The sequence below is a fragment of the Argiope bruennichi genome, chromosome 1 (assembly GCF_947563725.1).
Source record: "Argiope bruennichi chromosome 1, qqArgBrue1.1, whole genome shotgun sequence".
Classification (NCBI taxonomy): Eukaryota; Metazoa; Arthropoda; class Arachnida; order Araneae; family Araneidae; genus Argiope; species Argiope bruennichi.
Window position 1 is genome coordinate 26,131,539 of NC_079151.1, and position 16,862 is coordinate 26,148,400.

Consider the following 16,862-nt stretch of genomic DNA (forward strand, 5'->3'; position numbering starts at 1 on the left):
CAAATAAAAAATCGCTCTAGTTTGTTAGAAGCTTTATTTAAAAATAAAAGATACAGGAATAAAATTTAATATTTAGTTTTGCTTTTAACTCAATAAAAATGAGAGTGTATTTCCTCAAAAATATATTACACACATTTGAAAACAAACTTCATTCTTTCATATCAAAAATTTATTAGTAATCATTTTGGTAAGTACAGTTAAGTAAAAAAAATTATTATTTGGTTTGTTTCTGTTTATTGCTGCTTGAGACTATAGGTTATCATGTTAAATATGCTGTCTGAAAATAAAAATATTTATTTCATTTCCATCCAAAATATGATACTTTAGAATTACAAAAAATAATGTATAAAAACGATACTTTATTTAGCTATTGTTAGAAGCAAAACTTTTCTTATTAATTTTTTTACATGAAGCAAATGAAAAAATTGGGCAATAAACGTAAAAAAAGTTTGCTTAAATCGATTACGAATATGAAGCTTGATAAAGGTACTTGCATATTAAATAGTAAAAGAAAAATCAGCAAAAGCAATTAAAATTAATTTGAAAATAGTGTGCAGATTTATTCCTGTAAAAAGAAAAATGTTACCAGCTAAAATCGACATACTTTAATGATTTTTTTTTTATTTTCTTCTAACTAATGTTCTAATGAAGAAATCTTCATAAAATTTTACATTTCAAACTATTTAAAATATTTTCTGGTACATATGAATGTGAATCATACGTATATATCTATATGTGAGTGTGTAAATAAAGACATGAATAATTATGATGAAATTAAAATTCAGAACTTAAAATATTTTAATTGTCGGCTTTTGGTAATGTATAACTGGACAAAATTTATCAAATGAAAGAAAATTAAAATTTTCTGAGGTTTTTTAAAATTTGTATTTTGTTTAATAAAATAAAATTAAACTGTTTGTTTGGCTATATATTAAAATAATTTCTTCTCATCTCTCGCTAAATCTAAATTACTCGCGCATTCCAGTGAAGTTAGATAATTTCCCTTTTTTTTAATTTTTCGGATGTTAAAGAATTTTACTCGGTTGAATATTTTGAATAAAGAAAGAGTTTTAAAATATTGTAATGAAATCTTACGATCCTTAAATTATCTCATGAAGTTACACAGTAAATAATTATTCTAAGATGACTCTCATCCATTTTAAAAGGAAATTAATATTAATGAATATGTTAATTTTTCTGAGAGAAATTGAAGCTTGATTCTGTAATATAAATATTAATTACAATGCATTCTCTCAAAAAAAGAAAAATTAAATTCTCGAAACACAATCTGTTAAATATCATGCTACTTTATAAACATTACGTGGCAATAGTTTTCTATTAGGAGCAGCGTAGTTTTAAGATTGCATATCAACTTGGCATTTTACAAACAATGAAAAGCTTTGTAATGATCAAATATCGTGCTGAAAACCATCTTCTTACAAACTTATCGTGCCTGCATATTTCATTGCATAACTCAAACAGAATAATGGAAATATTCATTTTGCTGCCAATTTCTTTGAATACTTTAAATATGAAGAAATATTGGCATAAGTAAAATTGTCACTACAATAATTTACCTTTATATTTATTTAAAACTTTTCATACATCAATATTACTTTCAAATTTTTGTATTATTTACTCATGAAATTATTATATTTCATTTTATTTATCTCCTAATATTTACTTTATACTTATAAAATGCAGTTATGAAAAATTAAGGCTTGTTAGCAGGAAAATTGTATATATATATATATATATATATGCAATTTCAGAATGTAAATATATATAAAAAAATATTAGTTAAGGAATTTAAGTGGTCATTCTATGGAATACAGATTCATCGCTAAAAATGGTTAATTCATTGCAATTGCAAAAATAGTATTTGTCTATGGTCCAAAAATTTCAATAAGAATTTCATATAAGAATTTGAATAGCAAGAGTTTGAAAGTATTCCAACGAAACAAAATAAATTAGAAATTAAACAGCCATATTCTAGAAAAAGATAACATTTTAAAATGAACTAATTGAGCAGATATGGTTGTAAGGTGCTGATGACAGCTGTCTGATACTATGAAATTTTTTCTAAACTTCAAAGAAATCTCAAACTGTCAAATATCTAAAACTCGCGCAAGCAACAACAGCAACAACAACAACAAAAAAAAAAGAAATACCGGGAACGCCAGCTAAAGAAAGAAGTAAGTTAAAAAGAATATATTCGTAAACAGTAAAAAAAAAGTGAAGGAAGGTTAGAGAATAATCTTTAAAATAGCTTATATCAAAAAGCAAAAATAATAACTATGATGGAACACAAATTTAAATGACATTTTCCTATAAAAACAGGAGAGGTCCTCAAGAAAGAAAAGATGAAGATAGAAAAAAGTGAAAAAAGAAATATTAAACTCGATAATATCATTTATTTATTTGAAAAGAATATAACAGTGCTTTAATGCATAAAAAAATGAGTTTAATTATTTTGAGTTTCAATATTTAGATATTAGTTTTCACTTAAAATTGATTGATTCAATTTTCTTCCAATTTATTCTTTAAATCAACATCTTTAGAAATAATTTTTTTTAATTCGAACTACTCTATATTATAAAACTGTCAATAAAATTAATAGAATTAAAATAGAATTTCAAATTTGAAATTTTATTTAAACTTTTTGTTTCAAATTTAATTAATAACTATTAGGTCTGAAAAATTCTTTCTCTCTCCATCCATTTAACAAAGACAAATATAAGTAAGAGAAAAAGTTTCCAGTTCAGCAAATTTTAGAATATACTATTTTTTAAAAAAATAATAAAAAATGTAAGGAATTTTTTTATAAGGATTAGAATTAATCCTCTTAAATAATATAATATCTAAATTTGTAATTGACAAATTTTATTTCTTTTTTCTTTATTTGTTTGTAACTAATTAAATTAGAAATATTTTGACTTACTTCCGTTAGAAGATATAGCAATTATCTAAAACTTGTAAATTTATAGTCCTGCAGTAAAAACATTGCAAATTTTATTGCTAGAAATAAGATAAAATTGTTGACTGGCAATATTTGTTCCCTTTCTTAGTTCAAAGATAATTTAAAAAAAAAATATTTAAGTAATGATCCGAATTTTAAATCACGAATATTGTTTATATTTTCTAAAAATGAAGTGATAATTGTGTTGTAAATAAATAGAGCAGACCTTTTCCTTCTTTCAAGAAACAAAAATTTAAGAAAAAGTTTCATGCAAGCAACGAAATCCGAAATTGAAGTGATTTCTTGATAATTTTTCATTAACATTTAGAAACTCAGATTTTTATTTAGAGTTTAAATACTATATTTTATTTCTATATATTTAATATAACCATGATAAGAAATCATAATAAAATTGAATCGCTTCAAATATTTTCTGATGTTTAAAAATAATTAATTGATTCTTTGTAAATATTTTATCCCTCTGAAACCTTTTGAGTATTTCATCATATTTATATATCGAAATATTAATTTATAACCAAATGGAATTTTAAACCTTCAATGAGCATTTGAAATTAATTCATTTACTTTATTTAAGATTTATATACTTCCAGAAAATTTATCATAGTTCTCATTGGTATCAGATATTGCATTAAATCCAAATTAAAAAAAAATGTGAAATATTTTATTTTTTCAGCAGAAAAACATTTTCTGTGGACATTTTTTATTAGAAAATTCTAGTGGCATCTTAACAAAAGTCATCTGGCATATATGGCACTTTCTTAATCATGTGAAGAATCTGGCAGTTTCCATGATAGATATAATCCTTCAGAAAACGTCAGACACAACGATCCAGGAGTCTAAAAAAACTGACTGAAAATTTGTTGAATAGATGATTTGGGGGCCATAAATCATTCTTAACTGACACGTGGATGTCATGTTCCTTTTAGATTTTTGCATTCGTTCCAAGTCAGATCTTACTCTTCCCATCAATTCTTTTATTCCACAGCATTAAAATCTGCATATATTTGAAACTCGTATCAATTTTCTCGAGGATCTGTAATTCAAAGAAGGCTTCCGTCTAAAATAATGGGTTTTGTTCTTTACTTTTTTATCTTCATTATTAAGTAAATTACAAAATTTAGAATTCGGAGAAGCTGAGAATATGTAATTCAGACAAAGAAATTATTCAGAATAACGCATATTGGTTATTTCACAGTTAGTATTTGAAAATTAATCTTCCAAAAAATCATTTAAATAGAGATATTATGACTTCTGAACTATATATAACAGATCAATTATGTAATAAGTAGTCGTTTTTGATAATTAAGGGAATTAAAAATAATGTCAAAACAACTGTTATTTCACAGATGAGGACATATTTTAATGCAATATAAATTTATCTAAATTCATTTTTTTATTTCCCCCCTCCTTAATTATTTATATAATTCACTTGAATTCAATTGCACAGAATTCCCATATAATAAATAAAATGCCTTCATAAATTAATTCTATATCAAAGTAGTCGAAATTCCATTCATAAAATATCCATTGATTCCTTTATCTAAAATAAATCGTTATTTGTCAGACATGAAAAACGGAATAATATTATAATTCACAAACTTATTATTGTTTGTCATTTTTTCTTTATAAGAAACATCTCCATCATACTATCGGATCTTACTGGATAAATAGAGAAAAATATTTTTTTTAATATATCATTTCATATTTTTTTAAAAAATGCATTGTTTTTAAACTATATAATATATCTGGTTCTTTTTCAATAAAATATAGTTTCCTAAATTTAATTCACTTCAAAGCAATATTCTGTATACAATATTTTGCAGAATGGCTGAAATCAATCATGAAGTCAATTTTACAACATTTAGTATATGGCGAATTAAAGGATTGCTGAATTATTGAAATGGATATCCATATAATGCATTATATGGTTTATCCATATAACGCATTTTTGCATGAAATGTTTCTAAAAAATGTCCAGAAATTCAAGCATTATTAGGTAGTGCCGATTTCTAAGGACGGATATTGATTTTATGATCGATTCGAGAATAAAGTTTTTTGAGTCATTACGAGTCTTACGAGTTTTTTGAGTCAATTAGATTTTATCAGAGAAAACCGACCACTGAAAATTTAAATAATAAATTTTATCTCATTTTACCCGTGATGATGAATCAATTCGACAACAAAAATTAGCAATAGATGATATAAATACAGGTAAACTTTATCTACGACAGCATTGGCCATCTAATTTAAATTTTTGGAGCCATGTTTATAAAAAAAATATAACATTATTTGGTCTTTACCGTATGTGACCTAAAGACGATTTAGCACCATTTTTATTTTTACGACTTTATACGTAGAATTTTTTGCAATAAAATATTACACACACTTTGTAAAACATTTAAGAGATTCAACAAAAAGCAGAGAAATAATGTTAAAAACAACGTGTGTTTGATAAATTAATCTATGATTAGCTTTGTCAAATATATCACGACTCATTTTTAATGTGATATTTTACATCTTTACTATTCTTAATATTTCTTTAATGTGTTAAATGAACGTGATTACAATGTTGCAAATGTCCTCATTAATCTTAGTGGTTATGTGTAAGTGCTCTATGTTAAGAAAGTTTCTAGCTATGAAATTAAAACAGAATTTCATTAAATTTAATATAAAGTATTCTTATAATAAAAGAAATGATTTCGTTGTGGATCTACTTATAAATTCATGAATGCACATTCTTCACATATATATGTTCTTTCATTCTTTAAGAAAAATATGAAAAAGAAACTGATTAATAAGGTTTTTTTTTTCAATTTTTGCATTCAATTAAGTTAAAAACATTTATTAAATAAAACTCTTTAACTAACTCAGATGTTTAGTCATTCTTTAAGACCATTTCAATTTTTTTTGTTCTAAAAATAATCGATGCCTTGTTAAAGTAAAGCAAAAATTCCGAATTGATTTAAATTATGTTTAGAGATTGTTCTATTTATGATGAATTTTTAGTTATAATTTCTAAAAATTCTGATGAGAAATTTGAGAATTTTCTACAAGTAAAACATAATATTATTACTTATTTTATTTGTTTGAACCATTAATATTTTCTCTCTATAAAATGCAGGTTAACCCTTTAAAGGGCCATTTTTTTCTAGTCATATTATGTTAAAATATTTTTAGGCTTAAAATTAGAATAAGAAAAGGGATTCATTTACCTTATTAGACAAATTTAATTTGATTAATTTATTTTATAAATTAATAATTAAGTAATAAATCAAGACACATTATTTTGTGTGAGATAAAGAACTGAAGCATCTAAGTTTCAGTCTTTCTAAAAAAATTTGTCAGAACTTATGCCAACCTACATAATTTCATACATAGATTGATAAATTTGGTGGGAAGCATACTTCCCACGGCCCTAGAAAGGGTTAAAGTCTTGAGTTGTAAAGAATAAATATATTTTCTGTATTTTGAATCTGAAATTCTTAATAGTCTTTTTTTGTTATATATTGAAGAAAAATGAGGCTCCAATTTAGTATTTGAAATGTAGATTTATTACATTTTTTGTATCCAATATCAGTTACAATTGTATGACTAAAAATGATATTAACTATTATATCTCCAGTTATATATAGTTATACACCCTTGAAGAGCGAGCACAATTATTTCTCAGAAATGTCATTGTCAAGAAATAAGATAATAATATTCCAATAATGATAACAGCAAAAAAACAGAAATGATTAGTATTACTCGTGATAAATGATCTGATTTATCTATTAAAACTATTTTCAAATTAAATTGATATTTACATTCGGTAATTGCCAAGGATAATACATTGATTTAAGTAATAAACAATTAGCAGCCAATGAAATATATTCGTCTTGTTGACAATACATTCATTTAAAAGTTGGTTTCTTTTATGCCATTCAGTGCCAAGAAATAGATAGTAAACCTTCGTCAATCACTCTCGAGTGGACCATTTTATTCCAGTTTATATTCACTCTTTTCTAAAATTATTTCACTCCATTTGTCATCATAAAATAATAGATAATCACTCATTTATTTATACTGAGGATTAAATTACCATTAATTTGTGATCCCACACTAACCTTTGATGTAGCATTTAGCGCAATGCGGACCGCCCGATATGTTAAGCCTAGTTTCGAAGCGAAATGCCTTCCGTACCAATCCAGTCATCAGCAGATATCAGAGAGAATTTTGGAACCTGACATTAAATTCAAATTGAATAGTTCTCTGGTCTCTAACGTTGTTATGGGAACGAGAACAGGTACTGCAATATTACATAGTATTTGCCATAACGCTCTGATAAGTGAAACAGGTAAAAGAAGGATTTGGGTTTATAGGAAAAAGGTTATTATATATGAAATGGATTTGAGCATTTTTGTAAAATGACTGCTACCGTTGTTGGAAAGGCAGTACTTTTGCACCATCACTACGACCAGCGGTATGGCACAGTCATTTTATTGAGACTGCTACAGATGGCATAGATTTTTTTAGGTAATTGTTGTATCAATATATCTTTATGAATTCCATAACAACAAGGAATTAATCTGTTCGTTTTCTAATCAGATGCTTTTAATTCCACATGTTATTATAATGATGAAACTGAGCAACACTCAGAACATTTTTGGCTGGCAAATAACAATAACGTTTTTAGTAAATAACTTTGACATTAATAAAATTTCTGAACTTTGCCACTAAGAATTAATATTTTAATATTATTTTAACTAAATTAGTACTTTACTTAAAAATAATGTAATCGATATTATAAAATCATTAGTATTAGAAAATATTGCATCACTTATTAAGAAATAATACTTCTATTTGCAATATATTACGCTTATTAATACAGTGAAAATCGAGCCTTATATAATTAAAATATATTATTGAATAATATATTTTAATATAATATTTTATTAAATAATAATTATATAAAATTAAAAAAAATCTATAAAATCACTTCCTATTTCATATATAAATTTATATCCGATTTTCTTTCAATTCTGCATGAATCTGAAATTTATTTGCAAATATTTGAAAGAAATAGCTGACTGTATTCAATAAATAATAGTTTACCCTTATGGTTAAGAAAATAATAGAAATACATTTCATAGAAAGTAAGTGTATGATTGATAAATTATTTTTAAGTAGAATGTGTTATTCTGCGCAATGTTTATTAACGTATTTAATGAATTTTCATACATAAAAAGCTTTTAAGGAGTTTTACATATTTTATGTAGAAGTGCATGGGATATTCACATTAATATCGTATGTACAGAAATACACATATTTGACATAAATATATCACTGTCTGAAAGACAAATTTAAAATATATCCAAAAAGTGACTTGTGTGTCTTATTTTTATTTTAAAACTAAATTTACTTACATTAAGGTGAAGTCTCATTTAGTTATAGCACAGCAGACAAAACATTTTGGTTCAACATATCCACCTGTCGAAAAAAAAAACATTAATTAAACACATTTTTTTGTTAAAAATGTGAACTCTAATCATATTTATGATAAAAAATACAGAAGTATTCACATCATGTTTTACAAATATATAACAATATACTCTGCATTTTTATTTTTGATACAAAAATTTCATATGTGTAAGTCACTCGCAACATTTGCATTTAAAATCAATGTAAAATATTTTCCCTCCTCTTGTTAGAAATGGAAAAAATTTCTTTCATTAATTACACATCCGCTAAAAATGTAAGTTATGTCATGTTTTTAGATAATTCTTTCATATAACAGCAACATTTTACAGCAAATAAATTTAATTATTTATTCGATTCTGCTTTTAATATTTAAATACATCAACAGTCTAGTTTTCTTATTCATTCAACTGCAGCCGAAAAAATGGATAAAAGAAATGTTATTTGAGATTTTCCTGTTTGGTTGTTTCAGAAAACCTTTATTATTCTCAGGGCACTAAAATTTCTCTTAGTTCCAATTTTTCCAGATGGAACAATGCAATCTTGGTCTTTTTTTCATTCCCAAATGAGGCGTTTAGCTGTGAAAGATATTTTGAACCAAATTGCTTCTGTGAAAAAATTGAATCTTTAATATTTCCTCAAAGCATAACAGTTTTTGAGAAGGAATTTTTTTTTAAAAAAAGAAGAAAATGAAAAGATAGCCTCAAAACATAAATTAACTACTGAAGATAAATTTGAAGGATTTTTTATATTCAAAATAGTTTTTAATTAGAAACATAGAAATATTTGAAAAGGCATGATTGCATATTCTATAATTCCAATTTTCGTCTGTTCAATCTTATTGAAGACCCTGATTGAAGTGATCTGATATTAAAAAAATGGGCAATTACAGAGACCAAAACTTCTTAAAAGATATCTACTACATCATGAAGTGTTAAGACATTCGGAAGAAAATGTTTGAGTATTCTATGAATGCAAAGGAAAAGGGAAGATGCTTGTGCACTCAAATGGGAAGAGTCCTAGTACCCACATATAGATATTATTAATGACAAACATTTACAAACCTTCTTCCTCTTTAGAATTTGCAATATACATAGAAAAAATATAGCAATTTTCAAAATTTTTCATTTTGATATTTTGAGGTAGCTTCCAGCTTCAAAATTCCAAGAATCTCCCCAACAAAAGACATGTTTATTTTCCCACGTGTATACAAACACAATAATTTAAAATCGAACCCTCTAGTGGAATAAATTTTGGTGTGAGATCTTACTATAAAATATGAATTTGTATCTAATTTTTTTTTTTTACATAAAGCAATCTACTAAAATTCTGTCTGTCTCTTCACCTTTATGCATCTTTGTGAAATTTGATAATTATGCAAAAATCGAAGAATCGGTTTATTTTTTTTATTTTTTTATTTGAAGTACATTTAGAAGAGTAGGTTTCAACTTAAACACTTTTAAAACTTGGCAGTGAACAATAATCTGATTCACACATAAATATTTATCTTACTTAACAATTTGAAATATATTTTTCAAAATATCAAATGAAATTTCTTACACCTTATAAAGAAGATGAAGAAATTCAGCAGGAAAAATATATTATTAAATCTTATATAGTATTAAAAGTATGAGCAAATTTTAATAAAAAAGTTTCATTAAAAACTAAATGTTTCAAATGAAATGAAGGCGCTAACGAAAGGCACTATCCACCCCTTCATTTTTTTATAATTCTTTCCCTGGAAAAAATTCAAATTAAAAGATTTATAAATTAAACTTAAAATAAATAAACTATCACCAAAAAGTAAGTTTATGTGGTAGGCGAACTGAAAGATATTTTATGATCAAAATATATTTTAATAAATACATTATTGAAATGTATGATTAAATTACGCTATGAAGGAAATTACCTATCTTCGTAACATTTATGTTTCTCCATCGTATGTAAAATTGAATTCTTTACAACCGGCATCACATCCTCTATTAACATTAAATGAAAAATAATTAAACAATATATGATTTAACAGATTATTCGTATTATTTATCCAAAAATTTAAAATGAGACAGAAATTTGAATTTTAAATTATCTTTAAATATTAATCTAGAGATATAAATTGTTTAATCCTTGTTTAAGTTATATTGAATACTAATGACAAAAATGCAGTAGTTTGCGGAAAGTATTCTTCTTGGTATTCTAAAGCCCTTTTAACTTTTATTAAAAGCTTATTGATCGCTATTTTAATTAAAGAGTATTAAAGCTGAATAGTTGAAATTAATTAATCTCAAAAGATCATTAAGTAGATTTGTATTAAAGCCTAATGTCGAATAGATCTTTAACAAAAAAAAGAGACTATTTTAATTAGTCTCCGATTCATGGAATGCTTTCAACAAAGTACCATTAAATTTCGCCTTCTAAAATAATTCTCTAGTATGCGTATATATAGGAATTTTAAATCCCATTATATTCTATTATTGCATTTTTGTTCTTTTTTTCGTTCATTTTTTGTTCACTCTCCAAGTGCTGGAGGCATCAACTTTTATAAAGTTCTACTTTCTTCAGTGACAACAAAGAAATGCATCTTCTCATACTAATCTTGTTAAACTGAATGTAGAAAAAAAATTATCTGAAGTGAGTCTTCGTGACTTAAAATCGAATTTTTGAGGTAGAGGATGTGTCACATTCTTAGATGTCAAAAAATCTGTAATAATAAGTCTGCATAAGAAAGGTCTTTTATTCTTCACATTTTTTTTTTCTGAAATAGTTTAAAGGTTTTTGACATTAAGTGGTACAGTCTTCCATGACGGTTAATAATTATTTTTATACGAAACTCTTTATATTTATTGTCAAAGTTAAGCTGAAAATGGGATTAAATAATTTTTAAATGCCCGCGTGAAAAGAATTTCTAAATAGATTTATCTATTTGTTTAACAGTTAAAACAAGTAATTGCAATGACACTTTTTTACCTAAATGACAGAGCTAATGATGTAAAATGTATAAGGATTTTGCTTAGATTATGGAAACGATTAGTTGATAATAGACATTCTAATGAAATTCTATATTTTAGTTCATATTGCGTAGTCACCGAAAATGTCAAATACTTCTCAATTTAAACTGATAACATTTATGATTTTTTTGCTTGAAAAAAAAATCAGTCATTTGGTACTGTAAAAATATTAGAATACTGAATGAATAAATTTTTAGATCTTTTTCAAATATTTGTAGATTAGCTTTCAACGAATTTAAATTTAATTTTTATTCTTTATAATCCGTTTTAATCCTTTTTCTATATCCCCGGTCACTTCCGGCATCCTGGCCTTGGAATAGCGCGTCTTCCTCGTGATCTGGAAGACCCAGGTTCGAGTCTTTGTTCGTGCATGGTTGTTATTTACCCTGTGTTATATCTGGGAGCTGTGTGAAAGAGTCCCCCTGTAAAAAGGAGTTATGCAAGAGAGTGCGTGAGTGTCATCTTCATATAAGCTAGAAGTCAGACTTCTACCCTCGGGTGCTCAGGGGTCTTTGCCCTCAGAAGCTACTGAACAAACACGGCTTAAATCGCTGATTTCTTCAGCTGGCTTATCTATAACAAGTGCCATAAGTAACAACAGGCACAACTTTTGATAAATAAAGTACTTTTTTAATCATGCTTCAATTACAATTTTTTGAACTATTAAAATCTTGTTATATTTACTTGGTACTGTAAACTATTAAACACTTGCTAAAAATGAGTAATGAATTATTCTTTTACTTGAATCGATAAATATACTTCTAAAATTACGAATTATATAATTATATTTAATTAAATAATTTTGAAATACTAAATGTTTCAAAAAAAATATATCCTTTTGGGGACACCGATTTAAACATTAAATTTCAATATTTAATGAAATATGAAATTTTGTTTTTTATTATTTACGTGAAATAAATAAACTCACTACCACCGTAAATACCCATAATAGATTCACTCACAAATACCCATAAGTCCACTATATTGACGTATTCGTTGATTGGCGGATGTTCATTGTGGATGCCATTAAGATGATTTAAAATAATTTAAAATAGGGAAGAATGAATCTTTAAAACTCAGTGAGTTTTGGTATTAAAAAAACAAGAGATTTATTTTGTTAAAATTGGTAATCCGGTAATGTCTAAACAAGGTTTAATTATTTTACTAAACATAGCAAGTAGGGACTAAATGCATGCACAAAAATATATTTATATTTCGTAATTTTTCAATAGCGTTCAAACAGCAAAAAAATTATTATTTAAAATTATTATTGTTTCTGTAATAACCATAAATTATTAGTGAACCAAAATTACCATGTTATCTAATTAAAAATATATCTAAATACATTTATAGTTTATTTAAATACATTTGCAATAATACTAAATATATCTAATAAAAATCGTGAATATCTAATTTTCAGAAAAAAAGGAATACGATAATTTTAAGCATTATTAAATAATTTATTGAGAACAATTCGAAAGCATAGATTTATCACTTAAAAAAATTATCTGCAATGAAAGTCAGACGAATGTTTTCTTTCATAACAAATGGCAGCGACGATAATTCTCTCCAGAGATAATATCTCATGGAGAAAACAAAAAGAATGAATAGAAGTGCACTGTAACACAAATATAAATCTCTGAATTATGATAAAAATTCAGAAAATGAATGATCAACTTTTTTTGTGAGAGGAACTGAAAGCTGACAAAAATATTACTTCGCTAAGAGGGCTCTCAACTGGCTCATTATACGACCAATATCTTCTTTTTTTCAACCGCATTATTATTTTCTCCTTTTTTTTTTATTTCGAATCTCAGCTGCCCGTAGTGTATTAGACGAAACGGTCAATAAATTTCTGACGACAGTAGCCCAGACACAATAGAAGAGTTAGAAATATCTTCATCTGTTTCAAAGTGCTCATTCAGAAAACCTTTTAAGCTAAAGTGCTTCGCGATGAATAGTCAGACTACAACAGCCGATGTGGATCCAGGGAATGAAAAAAAAAGAAAAGAAAAATGACGAAAACGGACTAAATAGAATCAGTCCTGGTACTGTTTCTTAAAGGACAAAAATACTAGAAATTGCACCAGAGTGGCCTACAAGCTCAGTTGATAAATTACCGGCAACGCAGTAGATTCACGATTCGAAACAGTAATGTGCCTGTTCACGAGCGATAGAGGCCGATGGAATTTTTTTTCTGTTATTTCTTTTACATTTATTATTATTTTATTTCCCCTGTCGTAGTTCGTGGTGGGAGGGTTGGGGAGAGAAATGTCCTCTCTAACTTTTCCCGTCAAGTGCCCATGGCGAGCTCTGAGACCGACTATCTCTTTCAAAATCATCCTAGAAATCGTTGTCGTTATCTGGATCCGAATTTAATGGGGTACTTGCAAAAATGTCATCGCCGGAGCAAAGCATGGCCATTTTCGTTTCACGAAAGTGATTTTTACCAGCCGAATTTTTTCCTCGTCCTTTTTGCCTCCTTCCAAACATTCCGATTTCGGTTTCGGTTATACGATTTTTTTTTTCCCCTCCCGACTTTCGAAAATTCGAAACATTTCGGCGCATTATGTACTGCAAATATTTATTTTCTGGGCAGTAAAATTAGATTTTTTTTCTTAATGGACAGTGATTTCCTTTTTCCGTTCGGGTCTTAGTGAAAATACAGATAATTTTTTACAGCCTTTTTATACTGGTGTCGGATATTGCAAAATCATTTTTTTTAAAGTATCATGACGATAAAAAAAATTACAGGCTATTTCAAAAGTATCTTCATAAAACTTTTTTTAAAAGGTAAATCTGTTATTCATGCATATAATACTTCAGAAGAGATTTTATATTCTCGCTTTTTACAATTTTTTTTGATTTGAAAAAGAAAATAATTTACATTTTCAGCCAAAACATATTTCAAATAACTTTTTATTTATTTATCCACAAAGGTTATCGGCTGCTAAAAGTTATTTGTTAGCATTGAAACGTCTATTTGTTACATGCAATTTTTTAATAGCACTATGTTTATAAAAACTTGACAAAAAAATATATTGTTCTTCATATTAAGAATGATATCATATTGTGAATTGCAATTTTTTGTAATCTAATTATCTTTTTATAATCAGCAAATGAATATAAAATACTCTTTAAAACAAAAGTGTCTCTATAAAATTCTAAATTTCACAGATCATAGTTTCCGGAAGAAAATCTACACTAATCTAGTCTAATTTTTAGTACTGCAGTAATTATAGAAGAGGATAGAAAAAAATTCAATTATTTTTTTCGGAAAATGTTAAAGAAATGTGAAGTAGAAATGTACTTCCTTTAATTAATTAACATATTAACTAAAGATAGACTAGAATCGGAATTTAATTATTTATTCCGCAGTATTTTAATATAACACAAACATTGATTTCAAAATTTTAGTGAATGGAAAATAAATATATAGTTATATAAAATGCATTTTTGAGAAATATTAACATTTATACTAATACGATAAATAAATTGATCGTAAATTCTTGTTAAATATATATCCCCGAGAAAGAAAACACAGATTTTTAAAGGAAGCTTAGTATCTACTTCATCACGATGTTTCTTATATGAGATCTAAAAAGCCTTAATATGATGTTATGAACATAGTTTTCCCCCATCGAATCACTAAAGGCTGATTTTCATTTAACTGTTATGCATACAATCAGTTTAAACAAGGTTAGCTTAATAGAATTAGTTTGTTGTGATTTGAACAACCTTATAGATAATGCTTTAAGGCAATCAATTTTCCATAGATACAAAGGAAATTTTTTTCAAGCATTTTAGTCACTTCAATTTATCAAATATAATACAGAAAAGATATAAAAAGGCACTATATAATAGATACATAATTTAACGCTGATCCACAATGTTTTCTATTTAACTTTTGTTTGTACCATGAACTGTATAATTTGATGTAAAAACAAACTTTGACGACAAAGTAATTTTGTAAATTTACTTTGATTGATGACGATTTGTAAATTTATTTTATAGACGATGATTTAGAATTTCTTAGGCAAAAAAATCTAAAATAATTTCAGTATTTTTCATGACTTTGTAATTGTAGAATAAATAGTTCTTAAGAATTTAATCTATGGCATTTATCGATATTAAAATGAGTAGTAAAATACATATTTTGCATCATTTTTTACGTTTATGGCATTCTTTTCAATCTATAATTGATTTTTATAGTTCTAGATTGCGATCAACGATATGATAGATTTAGCTTATAGTCATTCCATGGTGATAATACTTTCTTTGTGATAGCTATAGCTTTGAAAATCCTCAGGAACATATATTTGCACTTTTTATCTCGACAAAGTTTGATTCATTAAAGCATATTGTTAAAAAAATAATCCATGATTTTATCGAACTTATAAATTTTACATTTAATGCTAAAACTTTAAGCACAATAACATAATAAGCACGATTATCAAAATAGTAAAAAAAAATAAAAAAATATAAATATGCTGTAAAGTTTTTAACTCATCCGTAATTATAGACGATAAGTTTTGTCTTTATTTAAGAGATAAAATTCTATTATAATTACTTGCTTTCTTTGCATTTTATAGATGCATTTCTTAAATTAATAGAAAAATAGATATTTTTGCAATTATATCTGTATTTTAATGCAAAATTCACTTTAATCCCAAACTTTTAAAGCTTGTTTTGTTCCTAGAATATAAAATATAAACTATATGCAATATTTGGAAACTCTTAAAGATTTGAAATATGAAGGAACATTCAGATGAAGAAACTAGAAGATAAAAAAAATTCGAATAAATGGTATTAACTATAAAAGTTACGTAGTACGATAATTCTATGGAACAATATTTTGCGGTACTTTTAGAAGCTTGCGATTCTAGAATATGATTATGGACAAACATAGAAATTTCGGATTTTTTCAGGATTCGGATTTTTTCGGATTTCGGATCAGGTTTAGAAATAGGACAAATAAAGGCAAAAATTAAAAAAAATTTACTATCTAAAAATAAAAAAAATATATATATCAAAATTTAGCCATTAATTTGGATTTATATTTAATCAATGGAAAAAAGTTTTACATTGAAAGGATAATTTAAAAGAGTATCTAAAAAAAAAGAAAAAAAAGAAAAAAAAAGAAGGCAAGAAAACACCCAGGGCTGAAAGCTGTACAAAGTTTTCGAAGGGAAAAAAAAGACTTTCTTTATTTTTTTATTTTATTTATTTATTTATTGAAATTTGTAAAAATAATTGAAATATTATGTGGAAGAAAATTTAGAGAATAAGGAAATTAACTATTTGAATATATTCCATAGCAGTTATGACGAAGAAATCATTATTGCATTGAGATATATGCTTCATTAAAATTGCATTGATGATCATATTTCTCCATATTATATTAGAATATTTGATTTTAC

General features: G+C 25.9%; 1 protein-coding gene across 3 annotated transcripts in view; it reads right to left on the reverse strand.

Moving 5' to 3' along the window:
* Nucleotides 1-16,862, reverse strand: part of LOC129965389 (irregular chiasm C-roughest protein-like) — a 358,817-nt gene that overhangs the window by 234,814 nt on the left and 107,141 nt on the right. For all 3 annotated transcript variants that reach the window (XM_056079232.1, XM_056079239.1, XM_056079247.1), the window contains exon 2: nt 8,386-8,449. The gene's annotated coding sequence lies outside the window, so the exon portion shown is untranslated. The remainder of the gene's footprint in view (nt 1-8,385; nt 8,450-16,862) is intronic.